The sequence below is a fragment of the Microtus oregoni genome, unplaced genomic scaffold, assembly GCF_018167655.1.
Source record: "Microtus oregoni isolate MIOR12 unplaced genomic scaffold, Mior012 000011F_ref0000422, whole genome shotgun sequence".
Lineage (NCBI taxonomy): Eukaryota > Metazoa > Chordata > Mammalia > Rodentia > Cricetidae > Microtus > Microtus oregoni.
The window spans coordinates 9,444,227-9,466,469 of NW_024543070.1; the positions used below are offsets into that span (position 1 = coordinate 9,444,227).

The 22,243-nt window shown below is 38.0% G+C and overlaps 1 protein-coding gene across 2 annotated transcripts in view; it reads right to left on the reverse strand.

Moving 5' to 3' along the window:
- Positions 1-22,243, reverse strand: part of Kcnn2 (potassium calcium-activated channel subfamily N member 2) — a 362,369-nt gene that overhangs the window by 234,658 nt on the left and 105,468 nt on the right. For both annotated transcript variants that reach the window (XM_041660110.1, XM_041660109.1), the window contains exon 2: positions 4,593-4,678. The gene's annotated coding sequence lies outside the window, so the exon portion shown is untranslated. The remainder of the gene's footprint in view (positions 1-4,592; positions 4,679-22,243) is intronic.

The window sequence follows — 22,243 nt, forward strand, 5'->3', positions numbered from 1 at the left end:
TTTACTGACAGTGACTACAGCAGTCAAGAGAATCCTCTTAATAAATCTACTGGTCTTATAATCAGTGTTATATTTTGTAGGATATATAATTTCTGTGATTATTTCTTGTAGCCACCTTTTCTTTTCAATATGATTAGAATGCACGAATGATAAATTTACAACACATGTTTAATCCATCTTCCATGCAACATAAAAACATAAATTTCCTGTTGCTTTTAATCTCTTATGTTCTCCAAACTGGAGAGTCCTGGCTGGCTACTTATCTCTGTCTAATCTGCCATTAAACTAAGTAATGATATCTTCAAACCCTGCCATCATATTTTAATTACAAAGACATCATTTATCTTCCCCAAATGGCTTGCTTTTTTGTAGATATTACATTCTCTCTGCAAAAGCAATTAGCTTCCTTAACATGTCTTTGGTTCTTCAAACGCAGAAATTTTCAGATTATCAGGACCATTTGTTGCATTTGGCTGCACATTCTCAGCCCTCATCATCTTAGCTTTACATATTTTGTCAGTCTAGGCTTTTGTGTGTGTGTTTGTGTGTGTGTGTATGTGTTTAGGTTGCTTTGCTGTTTATCTCTATGGCAATATCTGTACTATGTGTTGTTGTTTATTTATTGGTGGGGTGGGTCTTACATGTACCACTGCACATGTGTAGAAGTTAGAGAACAAATTCTGGGAGTTGGTTCACCCCTTCTATGATGTAGGTTCCAGGGAGCCAGGGTTGAAGACCTGGGCCCTTACTCACCAGCCAAGGGATGGACCTCTTCTGGCCTCAATGCTTTCACTTTAACATTTGACCTTGACAGAAATTGTTGGGTACTTCTGGGGGAAAAGAGGAGGCACACTGATCTTTATGCTCAGAAAAACTGTGATTCTGCTACACGCCCAAATGTCCCAGAAGCCTTATCCACTTCTTGCTTTGCTACAGTTTTTGCTGAGAGGCTGGGATTGTTTTGCATAGAGGCAGTGCTGGTCTCCAGCTGTTTCCCACTTTGCCTTTCCCATAGTGTCATTCCACAAGAAATGAGCCCACCTTCTTGCCCCATCCTTCTATTTCCATCATGACTTATTGTGTTAGTGCAATGCGATATAATACTTTTATTATATTTCAGCTAATTAATGAGATATATTGAAAGTACACACGTGTTCAGTTGATTGCATTATCCAGTTACTTTCTTTTCATGCACTGTCAAACTAATTCAGTGATATTTCTCTCAAAATTGATAACTTTTACTTAGAATATGGAATTCCAGCCACATGCGTTGAACATACCCTTCAACAAATACTGTTACTGAAAGCCCACAGAATCAGTGAGCTGGGTGTTGTGTGTCGCCTGGGCTGCTTGCTATGCTGTCGTAGTTTAACTTCACATCGATTCTCCCAAGCTCCACTTCTGTCATTCTCAGCCTGGGACTCTGAAAGCCACAGCTCTTCCTTCTCCAGCTGAGACACGAGGCTCTGCGAACAAGGGTCCTTGAGAGGGAAGAGAAGGCTCATGGAGAGACAAGGGATGCTCTCCTTCTAGCCTGCTTCTGTTCTGTTTTCTGTTTTTTGTCGGTATGGTGGCTGGCTATTCCATTTTGTACTATTCCCCAACTATCAGCACTGTGCTCCCTCACAGACCCCAGCTATGACCTCTGGTCCTGCCCAACCAAAGGCTTGTGCTCCAAGCCCATGCAGTATGTCCGTGTCATGGCTGACATCTCAGGGATTTCAATCCTGGCTCCGTGAGCAGCCCATCTATGCAACTAGCTTTTAAGAAGCCCGATCTCTTCCTTCTTAGCCCCTGGATGAGTGAAAATTTTGTATTTGCTTTTTCAGGTTTTCGGGTCCTGACTGCCAACTGTTTATATTAACTTTCTCCTGCTAGGACAATTGCTGTGGTTTCTACTCTGAACTGGAAGCTGAATATGTATCTCTGTCAACAATAGTTATGTTTGAGTGGTCCTTGGCACCCCATCAAAATGATGCCACTAATTTTGCTGTTTATAAAAATTATCATTATTTTTATATTTTTTGAAATTTATATTTCAAAATATATTTATGTATTTTACTGACATATTTAAAATATAATAAAAGAAAAATGAGTATAAGTCTTTCTTCTGTCTCCTAATTTCAAAGTGGTTAGTTCCAGATAACTTGGATAGTAAATAAAAATATTTCCGTGAGACATCCCCCAAGCATTGCTTTGATAGCAGCAGAACATCATAATACTCATTAAAGCCTTTGGAAGTCTTTCTGGGGACCAATTAATCATAGGATACTTTTCTATCCAGGTCTACAGAAGGGCTAATGTCAAACAAAGGATGCTACCAACTAGTGTTGAATTGTGTGTTTATCTTACATCTACCTGAATTATATTTATTTAAAAATACACAACAAAGGGGGAACAAATGAAATGATAGACAATTTATTGGGCTTATGTTTAGCTTTTGAAGAAAACTGAAGAATGATACTCATAGCCAATAGTCAGCCCGATGGAAGGCACAGAAGCAGAAGGCAGTTCTGGATGGATTATGAGCACCAGTATCTGTCATGCTGCCCTCAGTGACTAAGTGTTTACATTCAGATACGTTCTCTCTGGGACATAGCTACAATCACTAGCTTTAGCAAAACGAACTCCAGAAGAACTGACAACACAACATACAAAGAGCCTTTGTTTTTTTTTTGTTTTTTTTTGTTTTTTTTTTTTTATTCCACCATGGATTTCCAGCATGTACTGGATTGATAGCTATTATGAAATCAGGACCAAAAATCTGGCTTTTACCCCTGGTGTCCCCCTCAGAACTCACAATCACAGGAAGATGGATAAGAAGCCACATCTCCTTAGGATAATGCCAAAGTTACCTAAAGAAACTTAAGCATTACTGCCTGTGTTCCAAATCTACCAATCAATGATTATAAGCTGGGTATAAAAGAACCACTCTTACTCTGCCAAAACAATGACCTTACCACCCTGGTGAGTAGCTGGCCGTTCTCTGCAGGTGAGCTAGATAGTTAAGAGGGCACCAGTGCAGTCCAGGTACAACAACAGCTTGTGGGCTGAGCATGCGAAGACGAACATCTGTGTGTTGTATACAAAAATAACTGAGTGACATATCCCAAGAGAGCTTTGAAGAATGCTTTCCTTTAAAATGTACCGCATTTCTCCTTTCTGATCACGAGCTGTATTTGTCATTGTCCAGACCAAATCAAGAAGCAATGTTTTAACTGGAGTCATTTCTTTAGTGTCCTAAGAGAAATATGCAGAGGATCATCTTGCTGAAAATTATTCTTTGAGGCTTGCCACATGTCCTCAAGAGAAAGACAATATGACATGCTTTTAATTACAGCTTTGTTCTTGTTGTTTAGCACTGTCTTCTAGCAAGAACTGAAGGTAAGGGTCTAGCTGGGTATGGTGGCTCATACCTTTAATCCCAGCACATGGGAGGTGGATGTATCACTGAGTTTGCCATTAGCCTGATCAACATAGTAAGTTCTAGGGCAGTAAGACCCTGTCCCAAACATGTGACACGTGACACACACACATAGAGAGAGAGAGATTCTCTGTGATGCAAATATGCTGAACCCCTAAACCCATAAGTTAATTTGGGAAGAAAGGCTAGCTCCATCTAAGAATCTAATACATCTTGTAGTTTGCCCAAATGAACTTAAATTTTACTTAATTTCCTCGCTGTGTTAGAAGACAAACCAACTTTTCTAATTGGTTCAACAGTTGTTGAACACTGTTACTAAATATTTTAGTCTGCGAATGATTTTATTGATGGCTTCAGAATCAACTGGAGACTCAACACATTAAGTGAAAGAATCTCAAGCATTTGGTTTCTTTTTACATTTGATGTTCTTGCCGTGCTTTCAGAGCCAATTTGGGGAAGAGTATACAAACACACTTGATAGGGGTCTAACAATGTCTAACCAACCATAGCACTTTACCTATGTCCTTGGGTTTCCTTTGGTCTCTACTACAACTTTTACTTCCTTGTCTAACTGGTCAAAGCAATAAAGAAAAGCAATCTGCTTATGTGTTTTGCTTCCTTTACACTTTCACTGTAGAGTTAAATACTCATCTGATAGCCACACAGTGAAATACATAAACGGAAGAAGGGAGTAAATGCCTCAAATACAATACACAAACATGAATACGACCTTGGTTTTGATCACAGTGAAGCTTAGAGCATCATCTCAGCTTCAGGTGAGAAAACTGAGGCTAAAGAAACACATGGACCGCAGGCTGGTTAAACACAGAATTTAAGACACAATGTGTTTCCTGATCTTTAATCCCATCAAAACGCTGTCTTTCATCAGAAACGAATTTTAAAACTTAAATATGAGCACAAGAGTCAAATAATACATTTGATTATTTATCGTATGTATGTGTGTGTGTGCTTGTGTGTGTTGATAGTTGGTAACATGAAAGAAATAAGCAGTTAGTCATTGCAAAAAGGAGTACAGGGGAAAAGGTTGAAATCACACGCAGGGAGGAGAGTCCAGTTTTCAGGCAATTCAACCAATCCAACATTAACATTGTTTACATAAAATACCATGTTATAATAAGTACAAGCATCCCCTGCTGTTGGTACTCACCACTATTGCTTACACCCCATTCCATTCCTTGGATGCCCCTTTTCTCTTGCTGGATTCCATCCTTTTGTAATCCTCTCTCCAAAAATCTGTAAGACGTAGAATATGTTAGTATTTGTCCACACTTTGCAAATTTTATCTTTTTTCTTACATAATTATTTACTGTGGAATAGAGTCACAGGTTGAGTTCTTATTTTCCAGAATTTATGAACATATTTCATTACTTTCTAATATGCATGTTCAGTATAGAAAATCTATAGCCCACTTAATGGTCACATTCCAGGGGCTCTTTAGACTTACCTAATTACCTAATTTTTAACCTAGAGTCACTCGACACACAATTGTGAATTCTTGTCTTGCACGAAGAGATGTGACTATGAAGGCTAAAAGTTGCGCCACTGGCTGCTCTGCCAACTTGTGGAAGTAAAGGGCATTTGTCAGAAGGTACTGTGTTCAATTTCATATGGAAGTGCCAGACAGGGCAGAGAAGGCGCTGTGTATGTATAGCATTCAGTTTTTTTTCTTATTTCTTGTATTCACCAGCTTAGTCAGCATCTGGTTCAAATCAGCTGAGCATCCATGGTCATCAGCGACTACAGAGCCCCGTACTGATATCCATGGTCTTCAGCAACATCCCAACCCAGAGGTCAACACACATGCACTTTTCTCTCTAGAACCAAAAAATGAAAAATACCTGGGCTTTTGTCTATGTGTCTCAAAATTTTAAAATCCAAACTTTTAAAATTACTTTATCTAATGTTGATCTGATGAGACGGATTTAAAAATACTGGTTGAGGAAAATTATTCTCTAAATTAAAAATATTTGAAAACCATAAAGAGTCTCTTTTGAGTTCATCAGATGAGATGCAACATATTTTAATAAAACAAGTAAGCTTACATTAGATTTGGGAGGGCATAAAAGAAAGGTTGCATTTGTCCCCAAGGATAGTTTAGGTAACAGACCAGCTAATTTAAAAAAAAAAATGCTATAAATTCTAGTTGGTAGAGACCTAGAAATTACATATTTTTAATCCTATTCTGAGTATCAAAAATCTTTGATTGAGGTAGGCAGGAATGTTCAAGGACAAATTTACATGTTCTGACAGAAGGCTGCAAAAAGTGCTTCTGAGAATATTTACAAAGCTAGCCCCCAGATGATGTGAAGGCCACAGGTGACTTTCAGTTGATGATGAGAGAAAAATCAAATACTTGCCATTTCATCTCTTTACAGAGGCAAGGGTTCTGGAGATAAGGGATGCAGAAATTCTCGGTGAAAAACGTTAATGTGCAGAGGGTTGACTCACTGTGATGGCAGTCTTGACCTAGTGTTGGGTTCTACACTGATTCACAGGCTTCACTGGAGTGACAAGATGGGACTGGTTTGCAAACCCTGGAGAGGAGCATGGTCTCCCTGCCTAAGGCAAGCATATTCGCCAGTAACCATGCTGAAAGTCCTTTGTTCCTGAGCATAAGGAACTGTTTCACAGAAGAACAAGTAACTCAATCTTAACATTCCTTATTTGGTACTCCGCTTCTTTCTCCCAAGTGAGTATGACGTTCGTTTTCCACTTCAAAATCTCCCTTTGAGAATGTTGGTCTTACTCATGGCGGTATTGAAGGTAAAAAGGGACTGCCGTTTCTCGCCTGAGGCTTGGTTCCTGGCCACAGGTGACAAACATATATGCTAATAGAAATAAAAGTCCTAAGCTTCCTCCCGGCCTTTCTATCTAATACAAATCGTGAAGTAAGCCGTGTTGAGAGTGGAAATTCTTCTTTACCCCTATCTCAGTTATACTCTTGGCAGAGCAAAGCCTTTGTGTCAGCAAGGCAGCAGGTTCCTCCCCGAGGCCCAACTCTCAGTTATGTGGGGGTGATAAGTAAATGCCTCTCTGATCTTGGTTCCAAATGAGTAATGTGTACTGTGTTATTCACTTGGAACCAAATACGCCATCTGTTTCTCTTTACCAAAACCATGTGGCTGTAACACGAAAGTCAGCTGTGTGCTGGCCTAGCGGAATGACTCTGCTTGATTAGCACCGAGGCTGCTTTACAATGTTCCCTTAGAGAGAGTCTTCATTGCTCTTAGTTTCCGTTGCTGCTGTTTTGCTTTTGTTGTTGTTGTTCTTTTGGTATTGGAGAAGTGAAAAGTGCTCAGGTTATCCAAGTTATGGATGCTGACTCTGGCGCCATTAATCCATTCTCATTATTTCAGTTTCTTAAAGCAGTCCTCTCATCACGTGCCAGAGCTAGAAAGAGCACAGTGGCTGATCCAGGAAGAAGCTGTGGGGGTTGAGAGCATCCTTCCTCCCTTCTCCAGTCACCAGCACTACCTGTCCCTTACCTCCAACTTCCTCTTTTCTGTTGTTAACTTCCTGCACCAATCTCATTTGAAATGCCTAAGCTTCTCTGATGGGTTTAGCTAATGCCAAGAACACAAAATCTTTTCAGTTGAAATAAAATTTAGCCTCATTACCAGGTTATCATTATTTGTTTATTTAAAAAAAATATTATCTGAAGCAGCGTGGCTCACAGGGCAAATACATCATCTACTTTTATAAATAAACTTTAGGGGGACAGAACCACATTCATTCTTTATACTTGGTGTCTGTGTCTACATTCATGTTCCAATGGATGATTTGAGTAACTGTAAAAGACACTGTATGGCATACAAAACTTGAAGAGTTTAGTAATTATCCCTTTCAGGACATCTTTACTAGACCTCACTCAGTGGTCCCCACACTATGTGCTGGGGTTTACTTTTATTTTCTACAGGACCTTTCCACTGTTCTACTTTCTTGTTTGTAAATTGAAGATAGAAATAGAACCGATTTCAGGGAGTTCTTGTAAGGATGGCGTGAGTCAATGCAATTGAAGCGCTTAGCATTGAGTCTGGGCAAACACTTAATAGACAGCGATGTTCGAGCCTGACATCTTATTTGACGCTGTTGGCATTAACTCTTGTGACGTAGCTTAGAACAGAGGACACGTAGGGCTCAATTCATACATGTTACTGCCTGTGGGATTTTAAGCAAGCTATTTTTCTTTGATTTTTCTCTCCATAATGGGAATAATGAAAACAATTGTATAGGCCAAAAATTTGTTAAGATGTTTATGAAGATCAACAACAGCAAGAAAACATAGAAAACAGCAGATTGAGAATCAGAACAGCAGCTTCCCAGGTGCTGGGATAAAAGGAAATAAAATCCTCTCAGTGTTTTAAAGTAAGTGGATTTTTAAAACAGACCATGTAACTTAGGCAAATCATCAACTAAATGTAAAGTTAAATAACAACCTTTGGGGAATAAAAATTACTAATTGCAAAACACCCGAAACCTCTTGTCAACCTCCCTTGGCATGGGCTAAATAAGAAAACCATGACCAAGAGAGTATTATGGTATCTGGGGGATTCTGAGAGGTGAATTTGGAGGTGGGGGTGCTTACTCTTCTGCGGTTTCCTTATTAAAGCAAGAATAATAAGATAAGTTAAACAAAATGTAAGGACAACTTCTACAACAAGCCTTGGAAACAAATGAAAAGCAGTGCCCAGTAGGACCAGAAGCCAGTGGGATTCAAGAGAATAGTGACACACAGATAGCAAGAAGAAGAAGGGAAAGAGAGAAGCGGTACAGGAGGGAGCCAAATTAGCAATGACCCCAGAACAGGGACGTTTTAAACAGCGTGGTCAGGAACTCTAGCAAGTGAAGAAGAAGGTTATGAAAGATGAGAGTGGCAGAGGTCTTGGAGTGTTTAGGCAAGAGTAGACACAATGGAGCAGAGAGATTGGAAATGATTATGAAAGACGATGAAAAGATGTTGAGAGATCATGTGCGTTCTCTTGAAAGTGAAAACCCAGGTTTTTGGTTTTTGTTTTTTTTTTCTTTGTTTTTTTTTTGTTTTTGTTTGTTTGTCTGTTTTCCATTGAGACAGACATATTAGGAGGAACATTCAGAGTCAGGCATTGTGGTGAGAGTTGAAATTGAACACTTTTGAACATATAGGAGATGTTTTCCTTAATGGAAGTTTTAGTCTGGCTTCCAGCAGAAAACCCTGGGATTAGAAAAGGTTGTGGTGGTTGAACTTCCCTCCTAAGAGATGATTTCATTAGCGAATGGAAGCTCTGAAAATTGGATTTTATTGTGTTTGCTGTATGCCTGAATTTATTTTTTATTTAATATCCAACATAGCAGGGATCCCTACCCTCCCACATCTCCATCTTCTTGCTCCCCTTCCCTGCCTTTATCCTTTGAAGAACTTTAGCTTCTAAAAGTATCTCAAGCCATTCAGATGCATAGCCAAAGCCAAAAGTCACTGCCTTAGAAAATGGGTGGGTTCAGCAAGTCCGGTTTTATCCCATTTTGAGCTGATGAGGGAGGGGGACTTGTTCGGGGAAGGTGGAGGGAAATGGGAGGCGGTGGCTGGGAGGACGCAGAAATCCTTAATAAATAAATAAATTAAAAAAAAAACAAGTCAAGCTAAGGCCAGGCATTCATAAGTAAAAAAAAAAGAAAAAGAAAAAGAAAAAGAAAATGGGTGGGTTGGTCTATATATATAGTTCAAAGACATATAGCAGACATGGCCTTTCCGGCCATCTCAGTTTACCTAAGGAAGAATGGAAGATGCTGACACTGGCAATGGTGGGTAGTTGAAATTCAAGAATAGGAACAGTATAGTAGCCTATAGTCACTCTGTGAAACGAAGGCTCAAATCTCACTGAGGCTAAGTGGAAGTGATTTCAGCCTGGATTGGTTAGCACAGTGCTGCAAACTGAGGTGGACATTGCTATATTGTCCATTAATTTAGATAACTCGGATAAAGCTGGGAACCTAGAAATTGCAGCAGCCCTGATTTGCGTGGATTTTTGCTTTTCTTGTAGTATAAAAGAAATGTATAGATCTTATCTGACACAGAAAGCTGCGGATTTTTTTCCTTTTTGTGTACGAATGCTGGAATCTGTGGTATAGTCGTGACAATACCAACCTGCAAGAGATCCAATCAGCAGCATAAGAGACACAGAACCCAGACTTGGCCCCAGCTTTCTGGCTTCCCATTGTGATATAAAGTTCTGATATGTACTTCCTACAGGGAGACTCTTCTGGGCTTTTCCTAGATTTGAGTCACTTGCGATTGAGATGGGATTTTAGATCACTGACTGAATTTGCTGTCACTTTGACTCTCTGTGATAAACATGTCCATTCTGTTCCCATGTACCTTTTATTCCACAAAGGGCTGGAGCTGGTGCAGAGTTAGCAGATTGGGTATATTGGAGAGATGAAGATCATTTTTAAAAGGAGCCTAACATTGTCTTTACAAAAACTACCCTCAAGGGGTGCACGCAGACAGATTTAACGTGCTACAAAGTCATTCTGGGACAGATGCGGCTGTTAGGTCGGTTCTGATTCCCTGTCTTTCAAGGACAAGAAAAAAAAACTTATAATGATTTGAGAACAGAGAGCGGAGGACGATGCCCCCAAGCGAGACATGTGATGAAAATAATTAGGAAGCTGCCAGCAAGCATCTCTCCACAGAGAATTTAGAGGCTTCCCTGTAACGATCATATAATATAATAGGTTTGGAAAAGAAACTTAGCCAACAGTGCGCAGCAGAAGAAAACATGCAAGCTGTGAGCAGAAAAGAGGAGTTGCCTCAAAAACAAAGGGTTTTCTGTTTTTTTTTTTTTCCCCCACAAATGAGGAGGCTGGGTCCCAAGGGTGAGTAAGACCCTGCCGGAAGGGTCTTCCCTTCATACTTCTTTTCTTTATTCTTTTAATTTTTGAGATTATACTATAATTACAACATTTCTTCCTTCCCTTGCCTCCCTCTAAACAAGTACCTTTCCTTACTCTCTTTATAACCTCTTTACTCATTATCTAATAAATTAATTTACTAATTAATTCTGTGTAGGTTAGAGATCAGTTATCATAAAAGGGATCCACAGTCCGGGCTTTACTCTAACGCAGAGTGGACATAGCAGTGACCACAAGGGCCCTTCCTCAGCTTCTTTCAAAGAAAGAGCAGCTCTATCAACTACAGGGAGAGCAACCATTGTAAATGTCTACAATGTACATTTGAACAAAAGGAAGGATCGAATGAAGAATGTAGTTAAAATCACAGTCTGCGTGATCTGGATGAACTCCGTGCATGGGATGCTAAAAGTGAGAAATATACAAAAACTCAGTGGATGACAGTCCCAGGTAAAGCCTTTGCTGAGCATGTGCAAGGTCCTGGATTTAATCCCTGAAAGAAGGAAGGAAAGGAGGTGATCCATCAAGGAGCCACAAGGTTAGGGTTGGAGAGCTATTGCAATGGTCTGGACAGCCTAAAGAAGGTGGTAGTGAGAAGTAAAAGGGTATGTACAAAAATGCAAAGGGACGATGAACGACCTGAAATGGCAGTAAGAAGAATTATTAAAAGAAACAATGTTAACTCAGGAATAAAGTGCAACCTGGAGACTCTGAACTCTGAGAGATTGCAAGCTGACAGTGTCATAGAGAGAAGGTATGCATTGGGGAGTCACTGTTGGGCTGGGGGGATGTTCCAGTCACTAAGGTCTTGCCTGGTAAGCATGAAGGCCTGACTCAGTCTTAGAACCCACGAGAAAAAGGCTGGGTGTGCTGGTGTGCACTTACATTCGCAGCAGTACGGAGGCATTGGGCAGTGAACTTTGCCTCATCAGTGGGCCCCAAGTCAGTGAGAGGCTGTTTCAAAAAGCAAGGTGGATGGTTCCTGAGGTTGTCCTGTAACTACATGTATGTATATACACATGCACTTACACACACACACACACACACACACACACACACACACACACACTACTATTAGAAAAATATGGTTCTAAGCATGAAATATAGGTGCATTTTAACACAGAGATGGAAACAGAGGGAGGAGAGCAGATCAAAGAGCTGATACTCGGGGAAGGAGAATGTCAGACATCTAGGAATGGAAATGTGTGTGTGCTCGTAACTCAAGAGTTGACACCACAGAAACAGATAACTGGGTTTGGAAGATCAGGAAACATATGTAGAATGCTCCCATTTTGGGATGAATTCAGTTGAACTTTCAGCATTATTTAGTTTGATAAAAATAAAAATACAAATAGGAAGTAAAAAAAGACTCTAATCCGAGAAGAACAAAGCATGAACCCAGGTCACTATGACTGTCAAAGTGATATCAAGGCTTGTGAAAGTCAGACTTGATTGGAGCTGTGAAGAGCAGCCATGTCCATTTCAACACGTTAAATATCCACTTTCATAAACTGAACAGAATGAGTTAATGTCACACCCTCTCCGATCTGATTGTAATAAGATGAAGATGCTTTTAAAAAGAAATCACTGAAATAATTTTTAAAGAGATGATATTTATGGTTCCTAATGTACCACTGAGAGCATATAGGGTGTGGACATTTTAAATGTAGTTTAAATGGTTGAAAAATCGTACTATTGCCAAACAAAAGGTGGAATTCAATATGCATTCATCCCATTTAAATTTAATTAACCTCCATTGGCAAATTTGGGGAGTTTCTTCTTGGAACATACGCCGAAAAGACTCTATGCTAGTGTGTGCTGACTGAATATTATTTCATTCACATTTGCTCTCACCCTCAGTTTGCTCTTTATTCCAGCTATGGTGACCAAAACTCGTTTTATAAATCCAGACATTTCTGTAGGTTGTTTCATACTATATAATAGGCAATTAGATCAAAACCTAATGCATACTAAGTGGCATAATACAAAATGCAAATAAAAAATAAACAAACTTGATGTAACATACAAATGACTGTAGCTACTAAATAAAACAGATTACTTAGTAGATAGGGTCATCCCAATCTACTGTCAAACAGTACAGCAAATCTAAAATCTCAATATTGTTTTCCAGCATGAAATTTAAGTTTATCTATAAAGCTGGACTGTGACTGAAAAAGCATGGGATAAAACTGGACTCTCTGAGCATGGCGAACAATGAGGGCTGATGAGAACCCAAGGACAATGGCACGGGGTTTTGAACCTACGTAATGTGCTGGCTTTGTGGGAGCCTAGCCAGTTTGGATGTTCACCTTCCTAGAAATGGACGGAGAGGGGAGGACCTAGGACTTACCACAGGGCAGGGAACCCTGACTGCTCTTTGGACTGGAGAGGGAGAGGGAGAGGAGTGGGGGGAGGGGGAGAAGGGTGGGAGGAGGGGGAGAAGGGTGGGAGGAGGGGGAGGGAAATGGGAGGCTGGGAGGAGGTGGAAACTTGTTTTTTTTCTCCTTTTCTCAATAAAAAAACGGAAAAAATTAAAAAAAAAGTTACTTAAAAAAATGTTCCAAAGTTGCAACATTAAGCTTAAATATGTATCCTTTTTATCTCTTGGTGTTACACAGCTACCAGAGTTAGTTATTTTAATTATGCATGAAAACAGACTGTAGTTGACCAACCCAAAGGCATGGCCCACTGAACTGAAAGTAATGAATGATGAAAAATCCTTTCAAAATTTTTGTTTAATTTGTTCTTGCTATCCAGCTATCGCTTCACTAGCAGGGTGAATGCTATGTCCTTAGTTCTCCTCATTAGGCAAGCATTCAGGATATTGTTTGCAAACTAGAGTGGCTTCATGTGCCCTTATCTCCTACTGAGTTTTGGAATTTATATTAATAAGGATATGGTACATTATGCTACAGTAATAAGTTGACCCCAAATCTCAGTGGATTAATGCAACAAACACGTTTTCTTCACTCTATCTAAAATTAGCCAGCCTGGAGCTTTGCTTCTCAAAGTCACTGAGGATTGTGGAGCATCTATCATAATGTAGCACTATCACTCAAAACTAAAAATAAAAACTGAAACCAGTTGCTACAGAATACGCTATGAATATATCAGGAATGGAGCCTGAAATACTCTCACCGCCAATGGCACTTCAGGATGTTTGGCAAGGGAATCTAGAAGCCCCAGGAAGAGGAAAATGGAGGTGGACAGCAAGCATCATATTTACGTCAGGATTATTCTCTCTAGGAGGCAGAAAGCAGAAGCTGAGAAACTCCTTAGATGTCAAGGCAGGAGAAGTGTCTGAGTTTGAAAAAAAGCATTTAGCTTTTCTGGATCTACATCTGCAAACCTAAAACTGCACGTGAGTTTACAGGGAGAAGACTACCAGGATGCTTGGCTATTATCCTGTCACACAAGGGAGGCTGGCTTGAGATTGTGAGTTAAGTTACACTGGGAGCAAAAAAGGTCTCATATTAAAACATAGTTAGACATTAAATGCAAATAAACAAACAAAAAAGAACTCTTCTGCCTGTCCTTCCTTCTCTGCTCACTGCTCTGAAGCACCCGGAACCCAGAAAACATCCTTAAATGTCCAGGAAAGCATACAATAGTCTTCTATCATTTAAAACTAGAACTTTTCTATTAAAAAATGATTCCAAATTTGGGAGCCAATAAGAGTAAACATGAAAAAAGAATAATATCTTTTTCTTGTTGGATTTATAGCATCTAAAGTTTATTTTTAAGGCTAGTCATAAATTACTGTGGAGGTTGTAAACTCAGGATTGTTCCCTATTTTGAGGTTGAAGCTGGATATCACAAGACACCAGGAGCAATAAGATGACATTATAGAAGTCTCAGGAAGAAAGAAGAAGCGGGTGTTCCTTTTTCTGTTAGTTTGGTTTCTCTACCAGTCACTATGCCTTTATATGGGTATGGGCACAATGTTGTATTGAAGTACATTGGAAAAGGAACTAGAAAATGTTTTAATTTAGGAGCTTATTTAAAAAGAATCTTTTTTTCTTCAACGGTTTAATTAGCCTGGCTGTCGATTGACTCTTACGATATGGAAGAAACCCTGTGTCTGTTGAAATCAATTTCATAATGCAAATGATTTTCTTTGTAACTTGAATTATATGAGGATGATAAAAGTCGTGAGTACTAGAGGGAGATATAATTGGTTAATTACAATTAAAAAGTTATATACTTTATCTAAATTGGGAGTGGTTCCTTAGCTACAACCTTTGAAGATAAGAAGCAAACACAAAAATTAAGCCCTATACTGGATCTTAGTGTGTTGGTGATCACATGTGCATAGCAAAGAGTGTGATGGTGTAAAGAGGAAGATCAGAAGTTCAAGGCCAGCCTAGGCTATAACTACATGAAACTGATTCTTTTAAATATCCATAGATACATATTCTACCTTACAAAACTAGAAAATAAACACAACAAAATGAAGGAGTAGAGCAGTGGAAATGAAATAAAGAATAACAATCTATCAATAAGTCTTGAAAATCAATAAATCAGAGATTGGTTCTTTGAAAAGAGCTACAACAATCAACAAACCTTTTGGGAGAATGACAAAGTGGGGAATGGGGAATAGATTCAGGTTACTGAAGACAGCAGTGAAAGTGGGACACTGCTCCCACCTTGCAGGAATTGAAAAGATTCCAAGGGAATAATATAAAAAGTGTGCACCAAAGAAGAAGATAAATTAGGCCAAAATGGCTAAATTAGATGATAGGATTTCCAAATATTCTCAGGAAAAAATGAGAAAATATTAATAAGTTTAGAGTGAAAATAAACTCCACATTAGTAATTTTAAAGCTTCCTTCAATGAAAATGTAGGTCCAGTTGGCCCAATAATGAATTCCACCAAAAGTTCAAAAAAAGAGTTAATTCCAATCCTTTGAAAATATGTAAAATGGTAAGTGACGCATAGAGCCTTTACTAAAATAGTCCACATATTGAGACATTAAGCATCTCTCTATAAATACAGGAAAACGTAAGTAGTTTCTTGTTTCTATTCTAACTATGAAGGAATAAAACTAGATGTTAACAATAGAAGTCATAGAAAATATAAAGAGTCATGGAAATTGGCTAAAAAACAAAGTGGAGAAATAAAAATAGATTAAACTTTTCTAAAATTTAATGAAGATGAAAACGCGACATATTAAAATGTACAAAAACAGTCTTAAGAGGAAAGTTTATGTATAGCTCTAAGTGTCTACATCAAAAAATCAGAGAAAACACAATAAAGCAACTTCATGATGAACACTAAAGCCTTGGCAGAATTTCAAATAACACCCAAGAGCAGTGGACAAGGAGAGATAAGCAAGATCAGAGCAGAAACTGTTGAAATAGAAATTAAAACTAAATATCAAGAATCATTGAAATGAAGTGTTAGTTTTTTTTTAAAAGATTAACAAGTTTCACAAACCCTTATCCAAATTAAGCAAAAGAAAGAGAAGACCATAATTTACAAAATTAGATGTGCAAAGAGGAGATATTACAACATAAATCAATTATATCTAGAGGGTAAAAACATACTTCAAAGATCTTATTCCAGGAACTGGGGAGATAACTGAGTGATTAAGAGCATAAACAACAAATAAAACATCCAGTTCAATACAGTATTGAAATCTTAGCGTAAGGCAAGAGAAAGAGACAAAGGAGATAATACGTTGAAAAAGATAAAGTCAAATTATCTCAATAACAGATAAAAGTCTCTACTGGAAGTTCTCAACCTCTGGTTCTCCACACATTCGGGGGTCAAATGACCCTTTCACAGGGGTCACATAGCAGATATCTTGACTATCAGATATTACATAAAGACTCAGTAGCAAAATTACAATTGGGAGGTAGCAATGAAAACTTTTGATTGAGGAATTTTATTAAAGGATCACAGCAATAGGAAGGTTGAGAACCACTGTTTTAGAGGATAAAAAACATTTAGACAGTACTGAAAAATGTGAGGAAAAAAATACTTTAGATCAGTGGTTCTCAACTTTCCTAATCCTAAAATCCTTTAATACAGTTCCTCATTTTGTGGTGAACCCCCAACCATAAAATTATTTTTGTTGCTCAGCCTGCTTTCTTATAGAACCTGGGTCCACCAGTCTAGGGGTACCACCACCCACAATGAGCTGGGCCCTCCCTCATCAATCACTAATAAAGGAAATGCCTTACAGCCATGTCTTAAGGAGGCATTGTCTCAACTGAGGTTCTCTCTTTTCAGATGACTCTAGCTTGAGTCACGTTGACATAAAACCAGCCATCACACCACTCCTGGGTGAATACCCAAAGGAGTATGCATAATATGGAAATGTTTGCTCATCTATGTTCACTATTGCTGCATTCACAATAGCCAGGAAGGGGGAAGAGCCTAGACAGCCATCGACTGATAAATAGCTAGTGAAGATGGGGTTCACATGTACGACAGAATAACACTCAGCTGTAAATAGAAATGAAATCATGTAATTTGCCGGTAAATGATTGGAGCTGAAAATAATCATTCTGATATAACCCAGGCACAGAAAGGCAAATGCAGACTGTTTTCTTCCATATGTGGATGTTAGCCTTGACTTTTTAGGTAAGTGTATTTTAATTGGAGTAGCATGGAAGTAAGGAAATTACTAAGGGACGTTTGGTTGGACGCTAAGTAGGGGAAGTTAGAACACCGGTGTCATGGAAAAGGATAAAGGTGGAAGAAAGGTGACGTGTAAGTGTGAGATGGGAGGGTTGTGTAGATGGGGTATGGAGAGGAACGACTGATACTAAGACTTTCAAAACACCACATGGAAACTTACGACTGAAGAAGTTCCTTAAGATAGAGAGGATAGAACAGAAGTTCCGGATAGAATAGAAGTTCCTTAAGATAGGGGAGGATTTGATCAGAACACATTTTATGAATGTATGAAATTCTCAAAAAATAAAAAATCACGGGGTAAAATCCTTATCAAATCATTGCAAAAGCTATATATCTTTGGGAGCTGTTGACTAGTGAGGGCTCCTAAACCCCAAACATTACAGATTATTGTCAATGTTCTTGATTACATGCCAGAATTTGATGGTAAGCTCCTATTTTTGAAGTCAGATAACATGAGTCATCACAGAACATGGACAAAATCAAGCTAATACTCATCCGGAAGCTTTTTCCCTGCTGATTGGCTTTTCAGAGTTGCTATGCATAGAACCTGGAAAGTACATTAAAGATTTATCCAGCTGTGAATCCTATGAGTGACAGAATATGCTCACTTGTGCTATAGTGATATGAATATAAATATTAAAAAAAAACCACTTCTTGATTGTATTTAATCTTACTAAAGTAGAGACTTGGCATGCTTGGTATCATTTGTGGAGCCAAGAACCCATAATGGCTAGGTAGATAACAGGACCCAGGAGAGAACGTACTACTACTACTACTACTATGCTAGATGGACTTGAAATTAAACTGTCCTCAGTTTTATCTATATATCCATGCTGAAATACATCTCTCAGTCCTCATCAGAGAAACGTTTTTTTTTTTGCTCTAGAAAGTTATTAATGCAGACACCTACACCTATAAATTTTTAGAGAACAAGAGATTGAAGAGTGTTCAGTCCTAAACAGAAAAGCTGTGGAATAATGCTTTCGTACACTGTAAAGATTTATCACACATATTTGGTTCAATAAAACACTGATTGGCCAGTAGCCAGGAAGTATAGGCAGGACTAGGAGAAATCTGGGAAGAGGAAAGACAGAGAGTCAATCATCAGCCAGATACAGAAGAAGCAAGATAAGAATGCCTTACTGAGAAAAGGTACCAAGTTTGTGACTAGACATAGTAGACAAGAACTATGAATGAATTTAAGTCATAAGAGATAGTTAATAGTAAGTCTAAGCTAATAGATCAATGGTTTATAATTAATATAAGGCTCTGTGTGTTTATTTGGGACTGAATGGCTGTGGGATCAGATGGGACAAAAACCTCCATCTACACAGAACATCTGGATCATATCTCCTCCTCCCAACAATCAGGATCATTGCAGAAGAGGAACAAGAAAAATTGCAAGGTCCAGAATTAGTGGATGACTGCAGTAAATCACAATCTCCAAACACCACAATGCAGTTGTACACACAAACTCACTGTAATTTGACTGCATGTGCAATAACTATTTGTGATCAAGCCAGACAGAATGCCAGGAAGGCTAGGAAGAGGATTCCTTAAGTGCTACCTGTAGCTAAGGAGCTAGTGGCAACTGATGGCTGCTAGGAGAGGAAAGGCAGTTTTCCTCAGGAACGTGGCACCTGTGAGACTACCCATGCTCCAGGACAAGGACCCTCAATCATGCACCTACTGGCAATATTAGGTGGTCTCAGACGACTTTTAAGAAAAAAAACACATGAAACCGAAGAGGAATTATGGGTAAGGACAATGGGGAAGGAATCTGAGAAGCAGAAATGGGGGTACATTTGATCAAAACACATTGCATCAATATGTGAAAAAAATTATGAGATAAAATACTTATTAACTCATTGTATGATGCTATATACATAAATATATAAGAGATGTGATGAGCAATGAAACAAAAAGAACAATGTGCAAATATAAGAGTAACACTGTATACATAATAAGTAAATCTTTAAATAAATAAAAAGACTCTTAATCAAAATATTAACACAGTGAATCTAATAACTTACAAAAATAATAGGACACAAGGCCAGGTAGGAAGTCAATTAATGCAAAACACGATATTAATAGTCTGTAGGATGAAAACTTCATACGATCATCAAAATAGTAACAACTATAAAATTTGACAGTACTGAAAAAGACATTAAATAAACGTGGAATGGAAGCAAACCTAACGTTGTTAAAAACAGATATCAAAATACCAAAAACTTATAGCTAAATCCTACTATTTAGTGATAAAAATAAAAATTAATGCTATTTCCTCCTAAAGTGGAAACAAGACAACTGTTCCCATAATTACTATTCAACAGTACCAGAGATTCTGGTCCTTGTTAGTAGCCAAGAAAATGGCATTCCATATCAAAAAAGGAAAATGAAAACCATATATCTTCACAGATGCTATAATTCTACACAGAGAAAATTCTGAGATTTATTTAAAAAGTACTACTTAAATAAAGGTAATACTTAAAACAAAAATTCAGCAAAGTTCTGCAGTAGAACAAATACACAAAATATGGGAGATTTGAAAACAAAGAAAATTCCATATACTTAGTAAGAGAAGGTTCAGACATGCTCCCGTAAGACTACAAAGCACTGGAGGCTAGGGAGATGGCTCACAAGGCAGGGTGAGAGCACTTGTTGCTCTAATCAAGAACAAGAGTTTGATTCCCAACATCTACATGGTTATTCACAGCTATCTGTAACTATAGTTCCAGAGAATATGCTGCAATCTCCTGACCTGCCAAAACCAGGTATGCACATGATACATACACACACACACACACACACACACACACACACACACACACACCTAGTCAAAACACTTCTACATATAAAATAAAATAAATCTGAAAAGAAGATACAAAGCATTGGTAAAAGAGTATAGGAAATGTAAATGAATGGAAATTTTATATCCATGGATCAGAAAGTGTATTACTGTTACATTTCAAATTTATCTATAAGTACAAGCCTCTTAAAATTTTGCTTTTTTGGTAAACTGATCTTAAAATTCACATGTCAATCAAGGAACTCAGAAAAGATAAAACATTCTTCATAAATGAGATCCAATTTGGAAGATTCATTCTTTTCCCCCCAAAAAAACTTTGTGCATTTATCAAGAGTAATGAGAACAGATCTATAGCTCAATGAAATATAATTGACTATCAAAAATAAGCCATTCCATTTACACTCAGTACATTTTGCACAAGGATGCCAGGGCCGCTTAGTGACAATAGAAACGCCTTGTTGGCAAATGGTATAAGGACAATCAAACATCCACATGCAAGTAAACTAAACTGAGATAGTGGGCCTGTCACAGCACATAAAACTAAAATTTTAAACTATATCAGAGATAAAATGTGAAAGGTAAAATTCTTCTTAAACTCTTGGAATAAAAGGTAGAGGTGAGCCTATGTTATTGTGGTTAGATAATGAATTCATGGATAGACTAAAAGTACATGTGACAAAGACAAAGACTAGGTAAGTTAGCAACAAAAAAAGGAAAAATAGCTAATACACTGAGGAAAATCTCTTCAAAAGAACATTTAACAAAATCCTTGTATTCAGAAACTATAAAAACCACTTACAGCTCAATAAGGAATGTAGTAATATGAGCGGCGGGGCTGCGTCCCCAGCACCCCGGCCGCCTGCTAGCTTATGCCCCGAAATAATTACATGGAAACTGTAATCTTTTAAACACTGTTTGGCCCACTAGCTCTAGCCTCTTACGGGCTAATTCTCATATTTTGCATAACCCATTTCTAATAATCTGCACAGCACCACTAGGTGCGCTTACTGGGAAAGATTCAGCATGTCTGATCTGGCGGCTTGCTCCATCGTGTCTGCTTCAGAGAGCAGAGCTATCGCGTCTGCCCGGGAGGGGGGAGCATGGCGTCTCTGAGCTCACTTTCTATTCCTCCCAGCATTCTGTTCTGTTTACTCCACCCACCTATGTTCTAACCAATAAAATGGGCCAAGGCAGTTTCTTTATTTTTTAACCAATTACCTTCCTCTATCAAAGGAAAATGCAAGTAACCTCATTTAAAAGAGACAAGTAATTTATACATTTCTTCAAAAGTAATGTACACTAATGACTCTTAATTGTTTGAAAAGATGCTCAATATCATTAAAAGAGAAATGTACATCAAACCTGCAATGAAAGAGTTTACTGCATAGTATTTTAAAAGACAATGTTTAAGTTTGGTAAAAATGTAGTATTGAATTCTCATATGGTATGTTTCTGGTGGCAAGGTAAATTGATACAGCCACTTTCTTAATGTACTTAGCACTTCCTCTAATGGTAAGGCTCACACATTCCCCATTTGGGAACCAACTGAGAAAATATGAATACATGCTCCTTCACTAAAACAAGCATGAATCCCTCTAACAAATATTAACATGAGCTAAAAATGGAGAGACGCCAAATGACTTTCAACAGATGTATGGATAGGTGAAATGTGGTAAATTCACACAATGCAGCATTATTTGGCCACAAGAGGGATCAGTGCAGGTACATGCTACAGCATAAACAGAATTTCAAAATATCCTAAATGAAAAGAAGCGAATTCAAAGGTCACATATCATCTACCCAATTGTCCAAAATAATCCAAAAGAGAATTATGTAGGAACATCAAATAAATTAATGTTCACTGACAAGAAGGGAAATGAGCAAGCCTCTGACTTTGAAAAAATTAATAATTTAAAAACTAGCTTTCTCCTTTTCTTGTGGGAGGGGATTTATATTGTGGTGATGACCCTAAAAAACTATGGTCATATTAAAATTTTAATTATATATTCTAATTTTAAGACTGTGTAGATATTGTATTTCAATAGAGCTGAAAAATTTAAGATAATAAATGCCCATGCCTGCTGCACTCATCCCTAAAACCATGTCCTATCTCATTTCGGTGCAGATCTGCAACACAAAGGCCAAGTACTGAAGAGGGAATTGAGTTTTTAACATTCAAGGACTGATATAATCTAGATGCAATAAGCAGATTTTCTTTCCCTAAAGATAAAGACAAAAGTCAATGAGAATAGTACTTATTTCTTCAGATTTCCTTGCTATGTTGTTATGATATCTCAACCTACTTTATTCAACTCTCTTACACACTCTCTCTCCATATATATACTTATATACCTAGTAAAGTATAAGAAGCCATACTTAGAAAAACAAGAATTTGATATTTTCTCTTGAGGATATAAAGTAAAATTTTAAAATTTGATTAAAAAGAAAAAAAACCTGA